General features: G+C 40.4%; 1 long non-coding RNA gene across 1 annotated transcript; it reads right to left on the bottom strand.

Moving 5' to 3' along the window:
• Nucleotides 1-5,884: 5,884 nt before the first annotated feature.
• LOC135276654 (uncharacterized) lies at nt 5,885-12,941 on the bottom strand. Its single transcript, XR_010344190.1, has 3 exons — nt 12,910-12,941; nt 6,786-6,937; nt 5,885-5,950 (listed from the first exon to the last, which is right to left on the bottom strand). It is a non-coding gene; the product is annotated as an uncharacterized LOC135276654 (long non-coding RNA).
• Between the last annotated feature and the right edge of the window lie 414 nt (nt 12,942-13,355).

Here is a 13,355-nt window from a genome sequence, read left to right as displayed (position 1 = left end):
CTCTTTCAGCCACACCAGCACCCCAGGGCCGTGGTTGTGAAGAAGACTAAGACCCGCGATGGGAAGCTGGTGTCCGAGTCCTCTGACGTCCTGCCTAAGTGAACAGCTGCGACAGCCCCTCCCAACCTGCCCCTCTTGCAGCTGCCCCAGAGCCCAGGAGGGAGGCTTCTATGCTGGTGAGCATGGGGATCAAGAGACTCACCTGAGTCTCAGCCCTAGCCCTCAGCCCACCCGTTGGGGAGTATACTGTCTGGGGGACCCCCTTGCCCATGCCTCCAGCTGCAAAACAATTCAGTTGCTTTTTTTTTGGTCCAAAATAAAACCTCAGTTAGCTCTGCCAAATATATATATATATATATATAGTGTGTAAAATCTGCCAAATATATATATATATGTGTGTGTGTGTATATATATGTGTGTGTGTATATATATATATGTGTGTGTATATATATATATAGTGTGTGCTTGGACCCGTCCATTGCACTGCAGCTTATGTATATATGCTATAAACCTTTATAAAATATTATTGAAAAGTTTAATTTTATTAACTTTTTCTTTTCTATAAAAAATAGCGTCTTACTACGTTGCCCAGGCTAGAGTGCATTGGCTATTCAGAGACACAGTCAACATGCCACAGCCTGGAAATCCTGGCCTCAAGCAAACCTCTTATTTCAGCCTACCAAGTGGCCGGGACTCTAGGTGTGGTACCACCACCTCTAGTTTTAACAAACTATAGAAATGATCCCTGAAAGTATAGTCTTCACCTCTGGTTTTATTTTACAAAATTTGTGTATTAAGTTTTAAAATTTTTGTTTCAGTCAATATCCACTGTCTCCAAGAAATGCTATAACAAAAAATTAAAAGCTTAATATTTAGGAGCTGGGCATGCCTGTTGTCCCAGCTACTCATGAGTCTTAAGTGGGAGAATCATTTGAGACCTAGCATTGGAGGCTGCAGTGCACTCTGATTGTGCCTGTAAATAGCCATTGCACCTCAGCCTTGGCAACGTAGTGAGACCCTATGCCTTTAAATAATTGAAAACTAAATACATGTATAAGCAATATAATAAACTTTCCAATGATGTTTTGTAAATGTTTGTAGTATCAATACTTTTACAAGTATCAAAGCTTAAACACTAAGAATTTTGGAATTCTTGTATTTTTATAAAGTACCCTCTTCTCTTTCAAAGTAGTTCTTAGCAGGGCTCTTATCTTTATGTTGATCACCTAAAATTATTTTCCCTACATGTGGTAAAGGAAGAATATGATCAGTGTTAATTCACATGCAACTGATTAGGAATTGAAGCCTAATAGTAATAGGTGATATAAACATTTTATTGTCCCACGTTAGCCTGGCTGCAATTATTATATTTCATGTCCTGCTGTTTACAAAAAAAGAACTTCCATAAACCTGAGAAATCTTACTTCCTCAGTAATGATTGTTTATGGAGTTTAGAGATCGGAGATTTAAGTATTGATTGCAGTTTTATTTTCAAATGGTAAATGCTATCTGTAATTTATGTGGTTTTTATTTCTCATGTTTACATTATGAGAAAACATAATAAACTGTTTCAATTAAAATGTGATCAGAGTGTTTATAACACTTCTATTTACATAGCGTTACATATCTGCCTAACTTAAATGGTTTAAGTCAGTCTTGACGTGTCCTTAAGGCATTTTGATAAGTTGCCTTCACCATTTAGAAGTTGGTTTGATTCATGCCTCTATTTAAGATGTAATATTTGTTTTCTCCTCTTAAGCTCTTTTTAGTTGAAGATAATTTGCTACACTTAAAATCTGTCTGGCCACAGTACTTAGTGGCATAGTGCATTACATGGCATCTTTGAATAAAAATGGTTATTGTGCCTGTGAGAAAAAGCATAATGTGCTTATTAGGATATAAAATTTGGTAAATATGCAAAAGAGAAAGGATTTCCAAACATAGTACAGAATTAGAACAAGAGGTGTTTGAGGTTTTCAGTTACACAGAAAAAAAATTCAAAGTACAAGAAGTTGAATTAGCATTGCTGTACAAAGGGTGACAAATCATGTAATCTGACTTTAGCACACTGTGTTCAAGCTTACATTTTAGTTAAAAACATATCGAATCAGTTAGGTTGTTTTTTAGAACTAGGAGTCTAGTCACTCAGCTTCTGTGATTCTCACCAAATCTTTAATTCTTTAGTACCTAACATAAAATCTTTGAATAATTCATCACCTTATCTTATAGACATTAATTTAAAAACTAAAACGATACACTTCTGAAAGAAAACATAGGGAAAAAATATTTGCAACCTTCGAGTTGGAAAATTTTTTTGATAGAAAACAAAATGTATACATTTTAAAAATCTGCTTTTTGAAAGACACCTGTGATATTGGTCTTTAACCTGATTTCCTGACATACAACTCCTTTTAAAGATAGAATAATCAGAATGATTTCTTTTGTGTGCTAATGAGTTGACTCCTGGCTGAGGAACCCTAAGTAGCTTCAGGATGGGAGCAGTTACCCGAAAGACCAAGGCAGAATTCCAGGGTCAGGATTTTCAGCTGAACTTCACAACTGCTGGGAAGAGAAGAGGAGCTGAGGATTAAGTTCATCACCAATGGCCAATGATTAAATTAATTATGTCTGTATAATGAGGCTTCCATAAAAACCCAAAAGAACAAGGTTTGGAGGCCAGACACTGTGGAGGCCAAGTGCGGTGGCTCACGCCTGTAATCCCAGCACTTTGGGAGGCCGAGGTGAGCGGATCACCTGAGATCAGGAATTCAAGACCATCTTGGCCTACATGGTGAAACCCCATCTGTACTAAAAAATACAAAAATTAGCCAGGCGTGTTGGGGGGCACCTGTAATCCCAGCTACTCAGGAGGCTGAGGCAGGAGAATTGCTTGATCCTGGGAGAGGGAGGTTGCAGTGAGCCGAGATCACACCACTACACTCCAGCCTTGGTGACAGAGCGAGACTCCATCTCAGAAAAAAATAAGAACAAAATTTGGAGAGCTTCTGGATAGCAGAACATGTGGAGGTTGCTGGAGGGCAGTGCAAAGTTTATTCTCTAAACATTCATTTGATAGAAGACTTTTGTTAAGAATATGTGAAGAACTCTTAAAACTTAATTTTAAAAAATACCAACTTTGATTTTTTTTTTTTTTTTTTTTTTTTGAGATAGGTTCTCACTTTGTTACCCAGACTGGAGGGGTGTGATCTCAGTTCACTGAAACCTCCGCCTCCCAAGTTCATGGGATTCTCCTGTCTCAGCCTCCCAGGTAGCTGGGACTACAGGCAAGTGCCACCATGCCTGGTTAATTTTTGTGTTTTTAGTAGAGACAGGGTTTCACTGTGTTTCCTAGGCTGGTATCAAACTCTTGTGCTCAAGAGAGCCACCTGCCTCAGCCTCCCAAAGTGCTGGGATTATGCACATGAGCCACAGTGCCCAGCCAAGCTCTAATTTTTTTAAATGAGCAATGGATTTAAATAGATACTTTATTAAGTAATTTAATAAATAGCAAGTCAGCACATTAAAAAAACTATAATCAGATGATCTTCAATGAGTGAACACATTATTGGCACATCATGGAATATCCATACCCTGAAATTCTACTCACCAATAACAATAAATGAATTATTGACAAATGTAGCAACTTGGATGAATCTCCAGGTAATTCTGCTCAGTGAGAAAAGCCAATCCCTAAAGGTCATTGACTATATAATTCCTTTTGTTCCACATTCACAAAATGACTAATAGAAATGGAGAATGAATTGGTGGTTTCCAGGAGTCAGGGACTGGCAGGCAGGAGTCACAGGAGTGTGGCTATGAAGAGCAGCAGGAGGGAGCCACGTGGTGATGGATGTGTTCCGGATCTTGGCTGTGCTAATGTCAGCTTCCTGGCTGTGCTATTGCGCTGTGGCTTTGTGATATGGTACCACAGGGGGTAAAAGATGGGTAAAGGATGGGCAAAGGATGCACAGGATCTTTCTCTATTTATTTTTTTAAAACTTCATGTGAATCTACAATTATCTTAAAATGGAAAATTTAATTTAAAAAATATCCTTGGCCGGGCACGGTGGCTCACGCCTATAATCCCAGCACTTTGGGAGGCCAAGGCGGGTGGATCACGAGGTCAAGAGACCGAGACCATCCTGGTCAAAATGGTGAAACCCTGTCTCAACTAAAAATACAAAAAAAATTAGCTAGGCGTGGTGGCGTATGCCTGTAGTCCCACCTACTCAGGAGGCTGAGGCAGGAGAATTGCTTGAACCCAGGAGGTGGAGGTTGTGGTGAGCTGAGATCGCGCCATTGCACTCCAGCCTGGGTAACAAGAGCGAAACTCCGTCTCAGGGTAAAAAAAAAAAATCCTTGCAAATAAAGGGGGGAAACCAAAGCATGTGTAATGCCTTTCCTGCATGCACGCTTTCTCAGTGGAACCACAAAACTGATAAAGGAGAGTTTCTCTTTATGGATATATTCCAGCTGACAAATGAAGAAGGCTTGATGGGACTAGAATATCCCCATGCATAATACTCTGTGAAGTGACAGATCTTTAAATGATCATCCATGGCTGCTGACATCACACAATAGGCCTTATGAACTTCAGGCAGCAACACCTCTAAAGCAGTCTTGCCACGAAACATCAAACCTGAACCTGATCAAGCATCTGGACTGGATTACGGATATGGAGAAAATGCAGAGGACCAATGAGCATGGGAAATGTCTCCGTGGGACAAAAACCACGAAATCCAGATTGCTGGAAACTCTCTGAGACAAAACATCTAGATTCTTCAAAAACAATAATATTGGGAGAAAAAAAAAAAAACTGCCAGAACGAAAAAATAGGAAGAAGATAAATTGAAAGAACAATGAGTTATGTGAGCCAATTACAATGGTCTGTTTGGGATCCAGGTTCAAACGATCTGTAAAAATTTTAAAAGCATCCATATGACAATTTAGAAAATGTAAATACTGACTTAATGTTTGATGTTATTATAAAATTATTAATATTTTAGAGGTAAAAATCATATTGCGGGTATAAGTTTTTTAAATTAGAGATTTAGAATGTTTTTTTCTAGATATATACTGAAATATTTGTAGATCAAATTGTAAACTCTGAAGTGGCCATTCATAAATGATTGTTGAAGCTGGGTGGTTAGTACATGGGGGGTTACCATACTAGTCTTTCTACTTTTATATTTTGAGATCTATAATAAAACTTTTTAAGAAAACCTAAAGTAATCTCATATTCCTCATATTGGCCTCTGCAAAAATATCTCCTGTAACTTGGAGAGCTTGGAGATTTTTATGCATGGCATAAAAATGACAATGTACATCCCTCTCCCCCAGGACACAGAACATGTTTGTGAGTCTTTTCACTCTCAACCTGTTGGAGATTTTATTGGGCAGAGAACCTTCAGTAGGCAAGAAGTTCATTCTCACAAGCAGAGGGATACGTAATACCCCATTTTTTGTTCATCCTAAATTATAAACATTTCCAATGAATGTAAAGGAAGATATGATTGAAGAGGACTCTATAAAGACAGGATGTTTCTGTACAGTCCTCGTATCTGCTCACCTATTCCAGACTTTCCAGGGACTTTGCCAGAGGTTTAAGACATGCTCCTGTGGGTTTGTTGTGGAGAGATTTTTCTTTAAGGAGTGTAAGTAGCAAGCAATAGCCTACCCAACTGGAAACAAAGAAGAAGGTTGTCTCTGTACCCCAATGTTAAAAAAATAAAAAAGGCATCACCCTGCACATCCTGGGAATTATACAAGGGAATGTACCCAACCCCTGTCTTTCCTGAGTACAAATGGAAGGTGGATTTTGAAATAGGGAGAGTAGATCTCTCTGGATCTCTTGATACTCACAGCAAAGGAATCGAGGTATCTGAGTCAACTCTTAGTCTTCTTTGAATAGAAGGATGAAGAGAGAATACGGAAAGTTTGCCATCAGGTCCTAGAAGTTTTGAGAGAAAAGAACAGGTTGCTCTTTGCAAAACAAACAGAGCTGGGTGCACGGAGCCCCAGTAAATGGGAAGTAGAGAAAACGTCAAAGGTCTGGAATGTCAGACAGGTGCACCATCCCCTGTGGGTACCAAATCTGTGCTCCCATAAACTTCTGCACCCAGGGTCAACTGGCCAGGGGGAACTGGATCACCAGGAGGCATACTGGCCTCTTCTCCAGGCCCTAATTACATTTCTATGAAATAGGCACTCTGCTGTCTAACAGATGAGGAGTGACTCGGTTCCCACATGTGGTTTTGTCTGCTGGGTTCCTTCAGGTCCATGGTAACCTCTTCCCCATTCTCTGTAGGTGGATCACATGTTATCATAAGATCAGTGGCAGAGAACTTTGACAATCACCCCCTTGCACTCTGGCCCTGGGGTCAGGGATACTCAAACAACACCCTCTGTCCCAAACCTGGAGAAGTGGAGATTTTGCCACTGATGAAAGGATAACAGCTATTGTTGATACTTAACCTCGGGGCCCCAGAACTCCCACTGTTTTCAGAACTTAGAGCTTATTCCTACCAGCCCTGTCAGTGAGGATAAGTGGGCATGAATAATGGGCAGACCAGTTTCCCAAAAGCCCAGACAAGCTGCAGGGAGCACGTAATGAGCAGACAGTGCAGTTCATGCCGGGGAGCCCAGGTTTATCCAGGCCTCATCCTCACTCCCTTTCTCTACTGATAATTGGACCCAATAGGACCATTCAGAATCCTTTTTCTCTCCTCAGTTATTCTTCAGGTCCATTCAAAAGGTCAGTTTAGGACATAATTAAAGTCAATTACCTTCTGCAAGGCCATTAGGACAACTGTTAGAGAAAATGAGAGCTGCCTTGCTCTCGCTGTGGGAATTATCAGCTTGTCAGCTTCCAGGCTCGTGGAGACAAAAGATCAAAAAGTTACAGAGATCCAGGTGTTCTCTTATTTGTTCACTTATTCTGTGAAAAGAGAGAAGAATCAAATAGATGTGATAAAAAACAATAAAGGTGATATCACCACAGATTCCACAGAAATACAAACTACCATCAGAGATTACTACAAACAACTCTACGCACATAAATCAGTAAACCTGGAAGAAATGAATAAATTCCTGGACACTTGTACACTCCCAAGCCTAAACCAGGAAGAAGCTGAAACCCTGAATAGACCAATAACAAGGGCTGAAGTTGAGGCAGGAATTAATGGCCTATCAACCAAAAAAAGCCACGGTCCAGATGGGTTCACTGTTGAATTCTATAAGACATACAAAGAGGAGCTGGTACCACTCCTTCTGAAACTATTCCAAATAATCCAAAAAGAGGGAATCCTTCCCACATCATTTAATGAGATCAACATCATCCTGATACCAAAACCCAGCAGAGACTGAACAAGAAAAGAAAACTTCAGGCCAATATCCATGATGAACATAATTGCAAAAATCTTCAATAAAATACTGGCAAAGCAATTCCAACAGCACATCAAAAAGCTCATCCATCACCATCAAGTAGACTTTATTCCAGGGATGCAAGGCTGGTTCAACATACGTAAGTCTATAAATGTAATCCACCACATAAACAGAACCAAAGGCAAAAACCACATGATTATCTCAACAGATGCAGAGAAGGCCTTCGGCAAAACTCAACAGCCCTTTATGCTAAAAACTCTCAATAAACTAGGTATCGATGGAACATATCTCAAAATAATAAAAGCTATTTACAACAAACCAACAGCCAATATCATACTGAATGGGCAAAAACTGGAAGCATTCCCTTTGAAATCTGGCACTAGACAAGGATGCCCTCTCTCACCACTCCTATTCAATATAGTACTGGAAGTTCTAGCCAGAGCAACCAGGCAAGAAAAAGAAATAAAGGGTATTCAATTATGAAAGGAGGAAGTCAAATTGTCTCTATTTGCAGACGACATGATTGTATATTTACAAGACCCCATTGTCTCAGCCCAAAATCTCCTGAAACTGATATGCAACTTCAGCAAAGTCTCAGCATACAAAATCAATGTGCAAAAATCACAAGCATTCCTATACACCAATAACAGACTTAAAGAGAGCCAAATCAAGAACGAACTGCCATTCACAATTGCTACAAAGAGAATAAAATACCTAGGAATACAACTAACAAAGGATGTAAAGGACCTCTTTAAGGAGAACTACAAATCACTGTTCAACAAAATAAGAGAGGACAGAAATAAACAGATGGAAAAACATTCCATGCTCAAGGTTAGGAAGAATCAATATAGTGAAAATGGCCATACTGCCCAAAGTAATTTATAGATTCAACACTATCCCCATCAAGCTACCTATGACCCTCTTCACAGAACTGGAAAAAAACACCTTAAACTTCATATGGAACCAAAAGAGAGCCCACATAGCCAGGTCAATTCTAAGCAAAAAGAACAAAGCTGGAGGCATCACTCCACCTGACTTCAAAGTATACTACAAGACTACAGTAATCAAAACAGCATGGTTCTGGTACCAAAACAGAGATATAGACCAATGGAACAGAACAGAGGCCTCACAGGCAATGCCACAGATCTACAACCATCTGATCTTTGACAAACCTGACAAAAACAATCAATGGGGAAAGGATTCCCTGTTTAATAAATGGTGTTGGGAAAACTGGCTAGCCATGTGCAGAAAGCAGAAACTGGACCCCTTCCTGACACCTTACACTAAAATTAACTCCAGATGGATTAAAGACTTAAACATAAGACCTAACAGCATAAAAACCCTACAAGAAAACCTAGGCAAAACCATTCGGGACATAGGCATAGGCAAGGACTTAATGACTAAAACACCAAAAGCATTGACAACAAAAGCCAAAATAGGCAAATGGGAACTAATTAAACTCCAGAGCTTCTGTGCAGCAAAAGAAACAATCATTAGAGTGAACTGGAAACCAACAGAATGGAAAAAATTTTTGCAATCTATCTGTCTGACAAAGGGCTAATATCCAGAATCTACAAAGAACTAAAACAGATTTACAAGAAAAAAACAAGCAAACCCATTCAAAAGTGGGCAAAGGATATGAACAGACACTTTACAAAAGAAGACATATATGAGGCCAACTAGCATATGAAAAAATGCTCATCATCACTGGTCATTAGAGAAATGCAAATCAAAACTACATTGAGATACCATCTAACGCCAGTTAGAATGGCGATCATTAAAAAATCTGAAGACAACAGATGCTGGAGAGGATGTGGAGAAATAGGAACACTTTTATACTGTTAGTGGGAGTGTAAATTAGTTCAACCATTGTGGAAGACAGTGTGGCGATTCCTCAAGGACCTAGAAATAGAAATTCCATTTGACCCAGCAGTCTCATTACTGGGCATATATCCAAAGGATTATAAATCTTTCTATTATAAAAACATATGCACATATGTATTCTTTGTGTCACTGGTTACAATAGCTAAGATCTGGAACCAACCCAAATGCCCATTGATGATAGACTGGACGGGGAAAATGCAGCACATATACACTGTGGAATATTATGCAGCCATCAAAAACGGTGAGTTTACATCCTTTGTAGGGACATGGATGAACCTGGAAACCATCATTCTCAGCAAACTGACACAAGAACAGAAAATCAAACACCACGTGTTCTCACTCATAGGCGGGTGTTGAACAATGAGAACATATGGACACAGGGAGGGGAGCATCACACACTGGGGTCTGTGGTAGGGGACTAGGGGAGGGACAGCAGGGAGTAGGGAGTTGGGGAGGAATAACATGGGGAGATATAGGTGATGGTGATGGAGGCGGCAAACCATACTGCCATGTGTGTACCTATGCAACAATCCTGCATGTTCTTCACATGTACACCAGAACCTAAAGTGCAATAAAATATATTAAAAAAAAAAAAAGAATTCCCAGGGAATTGACCCATAAAGCATAATGGTATAAAGCTAATTGCATTTCCCTACAGAAAGGATGCCTTTATTGGAGGTTGTTCTAGACCAAGAGCTCAATATCTAATAAATCACAACTATGACCAAACTGTCTTAAGCACAACTTTAAAATAGCTGCAAGTCTCCCTAGTTACTTGAAACAACACACTTGTGCCCAAGCTTCATGAAACTACACTACTTATCTTTCTTTTTCTTTTTCTTTCTTTCTTTTTTTTTTTTTTTGAGACAGAGTTTTGCTCTTGTTGCCCAGGCTGGAATGCAGTGGCACAATCTTGACTCACTGCAACCACGTCTCCTGGGTTCAGGCAATTCTCCTGCCTCAGCCTCCTGAGTAGCTGGGATTACAGGCACGCGCCACCATGCCCAGCTATTTTTTTGTATTTTTAGTAGAGACGGGGTTTCACCATGTTGACCAGGATGGTCTCGATCTCTTGACCTTGTGATCCACCCGCCTCAGCCTCTCAAAGTGTTGGGATTACAGGCGTGAGCCACCGCACCTGGCCCTGTCCTAAGCAACTTAACGTAGAAACAGAAAACCAAATGCCGTATGTTCTCACTTATAAGTGAGAGCTAAATGCTGTATACTCACGGACGTAAAAATGGCAATAATAGAAACTGGGGAAGACAAGCTTGGGGGAAAGTATTGAAAAACTGCCTACTGGGCACTCTGCTCATTACCTGGGTGATGAATCCGTCATACCGCAAACCTTAGCATCATGCAATATACCCATGTAACAAACCTGCACATGTACCCCCAAATCCAAAATAAAAGCTGAAATTATTTTCTAAAATTTTCCTCACTGGCCTCATCTTCTGACAGCTGACATGGGGCGAGCCAGGGCTCTGACACCGAGGGGTGAGCCAAGTCGGTTATATTCTCAGCATGCCAGAAAGACTATTTTAAGAGTTCCTTTTATTTTTAATTGTCTGAAGAGTTAATCTGTCAATCTAAACTTATTTTCCACATGTAATTTCATAGCAAAACCAATACATATATATTTCCTGAAGGTGAGGAGGAAAAGAGAATGTGAATTTTCTCTTTTAAAAAGCAAGAGTCAGGGGTTATTGCATTTCAGGGGTTATCATATGAATTCACAGGCTTTGGCTCAGGAGTTCTCTTTTTCCTTCTCTCCGCTTTAAAATACAACTTAGAAAAGGAATTTATGTCCTTCTTAAAATTCCGCTCATGTTTCCTGCACAGGACTGTGAGCAGAAGAGGCCTCCAGACACCTCACACACCACAGCAAGCAGGACCATATTACTTTGGTGACAGTTCTTATATATGAACTATTGCTTAGAGCAAGGGAGATTCGAGAAGGCTACAAAGACTTCATGTGGAATGCATGCATCTGTCTATCAGCTTTCAGGCCGAGGGGGAGTAAACAAGAGAAATAGATCCATTAATAAGACAAAAACGTCAAGAATAGACAGACACCCACAGAAATTATAGTCTCTGAAGGAGCAGTAGCAATCAAACTGCTCAGATGAGAAGAAACGGATATGTTTCTGTGGATAACACTGAGAGCATTTTCACATTGATTTCCTTCTGTTTGCATCCTTAATCCTTAAGGTGTGTAAAATGTTAAACAGAATCAATCCTTGGAGAATAAAATGGAACTCGCTGAGGCGGGCGGATCAAGAGGTCAAGAGATCGAGACCATCCTGGCCAACGTGGTGAAACCCCGTCTCTACTAAAAATACAAAAAATTTGCTGGGCGTGGTGGCACGTGCCTGTAATCCCAGCTACTCAGGAGGCTGAGGCAGGAGAACTGCTTGAACCGGAAGGCGGAGGTTGCAGTGAGCTGAGGTCGCGCCACTGCACTCCAGCCTGGCGCCTGATGACGGAGTGAGACTCTTGTCTTAAAAAAAAAAAAAAAAAAAAAAGAGAGAAAGAAAATGGAACTCAGAGAGCCGCATCTTCTGAGCTGGCAGGCCCGTCTTGGCGCTCGTTCCTCCCAGCACCACGGAGGTAGCGTGGGAAACGTTCATCTGCAGTCGTTCTGGGCAGGAGGGGAGTGAGGTCTCTTGGAAGCAAACACGAGCTTCCTAGTTACCTTTCTACCATCAGCCCTTCAGTACCGGCACAGTTTTTTCCTCCTATTCTTTTTGGATTTGCTGGTACGACAGTCAAATTTCTCTCACAGATGTTGGCCAGAAAATTTCCTGGTCTCTCAATGCTGGGAAGAGATGCTGACCTCACTTCTTTTCCAAACAAAGAGATTGGCCAAGGAGGTTAAATTACAATAGCCGGAAATGATTTTTTAAACTGAAAATAGATTGTCTAATTTTCCCACCCAAAAGCCTTGCCTTAGTCACCCCTGGAGCTAAGCTTACTGGGGGTAATGAGTTTGCAACTGTTTTAATTACATTGATTGCTGTCACAAAAATTGGGCTAACCTTTTTAATTACATGGAAAAATACTTGTCAATAATAGTGAAAAAACATTTAAAAATTATGTAAAATACTATCTCTGCTTTTTAACATATTTTTGCATGATAAGAACTGTCAGATCTTTTTCTGTTCTCTGCATTACTCTATATAATGTTTTCTATTTTTCCCAAATAAATAGAAGTTTTCTCATAAAACATATCATTTTTAAAAATCTACTGGAATTTTTAGTATAAAAAGAAATACATTTTAAAGTTGAATTTAAACATGCAGAGAAAATTGCTGAGAAGCAAATTTCTAATTAGAATAAATAACCACTGTATTAAAAACATAATTCCTCAATTGAACTTGCTCTGCTCTGCTCAGCACAGATTTGAACCATTTTTCCAACTCCAGGGAGCTCAGTCACATGTTCACCTTTGAAATCACAGCAAGCCTCCTCTACACCTTTTGCAGCTACGGTCGGTACCAGTGACCTCAGCCTCCGTGGGCTTTCTGCACCTGCACATATGCGCCTCAGTGTTTTGTATCTTTTGCTGGATACTGGAATTGTACCCTGGGCTGTACAGCGTCAAGTTGCATTTAAATCAGAGAGCTGGCATATCTCACTCACCACAGCAGATCTGCGTCAGCTGAATCTTACAAAGCATGTCTTATCTTCCAGAGCATAAATCAGCATGAGGACTGTGAACCTGCCATGGGTTCTTCTCCCTCCCTGTGGAAAGGAACACAGTCCAGGAATGCCTTCAAACAGACAAACCATTCTCTTCATATCATTCGTTGTCTTCATTCTATTTCCGATTCGAAGATAGCTGAAAGCCACAGACAATAGCAGAATCCCTGTGTGGCTGGTGGTCCTGGAGGAAGACTGGGGAGAGGGGTGGAGTGGCTGTCAAGGCCAACATTTAGAACTCCTGCTCTCTTCAGATTGTTTGAGAACTCAGAAAAGGATGGCTAGGGTCGCTTAGTGTTGTAGTCTGTGAGATCGGCACGTCTGCTGGGGGTCTCTTGACCAGCAAGAGGGTCCCAATACCTGGAAGAGAGAGTGTGTGGAAGAAA

The sequence above is a fragment of the Aotus nancymaae genome, unplaced genomic scaffold (assembly GCF_030222135.1).
Source record: "Aotus nancymaae isolate 86718 unplaced genomic scaffold, 86718_ANA_hifiasm-v0.15.2.pri h1tg000028l, whole genome shotgun sequence".
Lineage (NCBI taxonomy): Eukaryota > Metazoa > Chordata > Mammalia > Primates > Aotidae > Aotus > Aotus nancymaae.
This window is presented reverse-complemented; position numbering and strand designations above follow the sequence as displayed.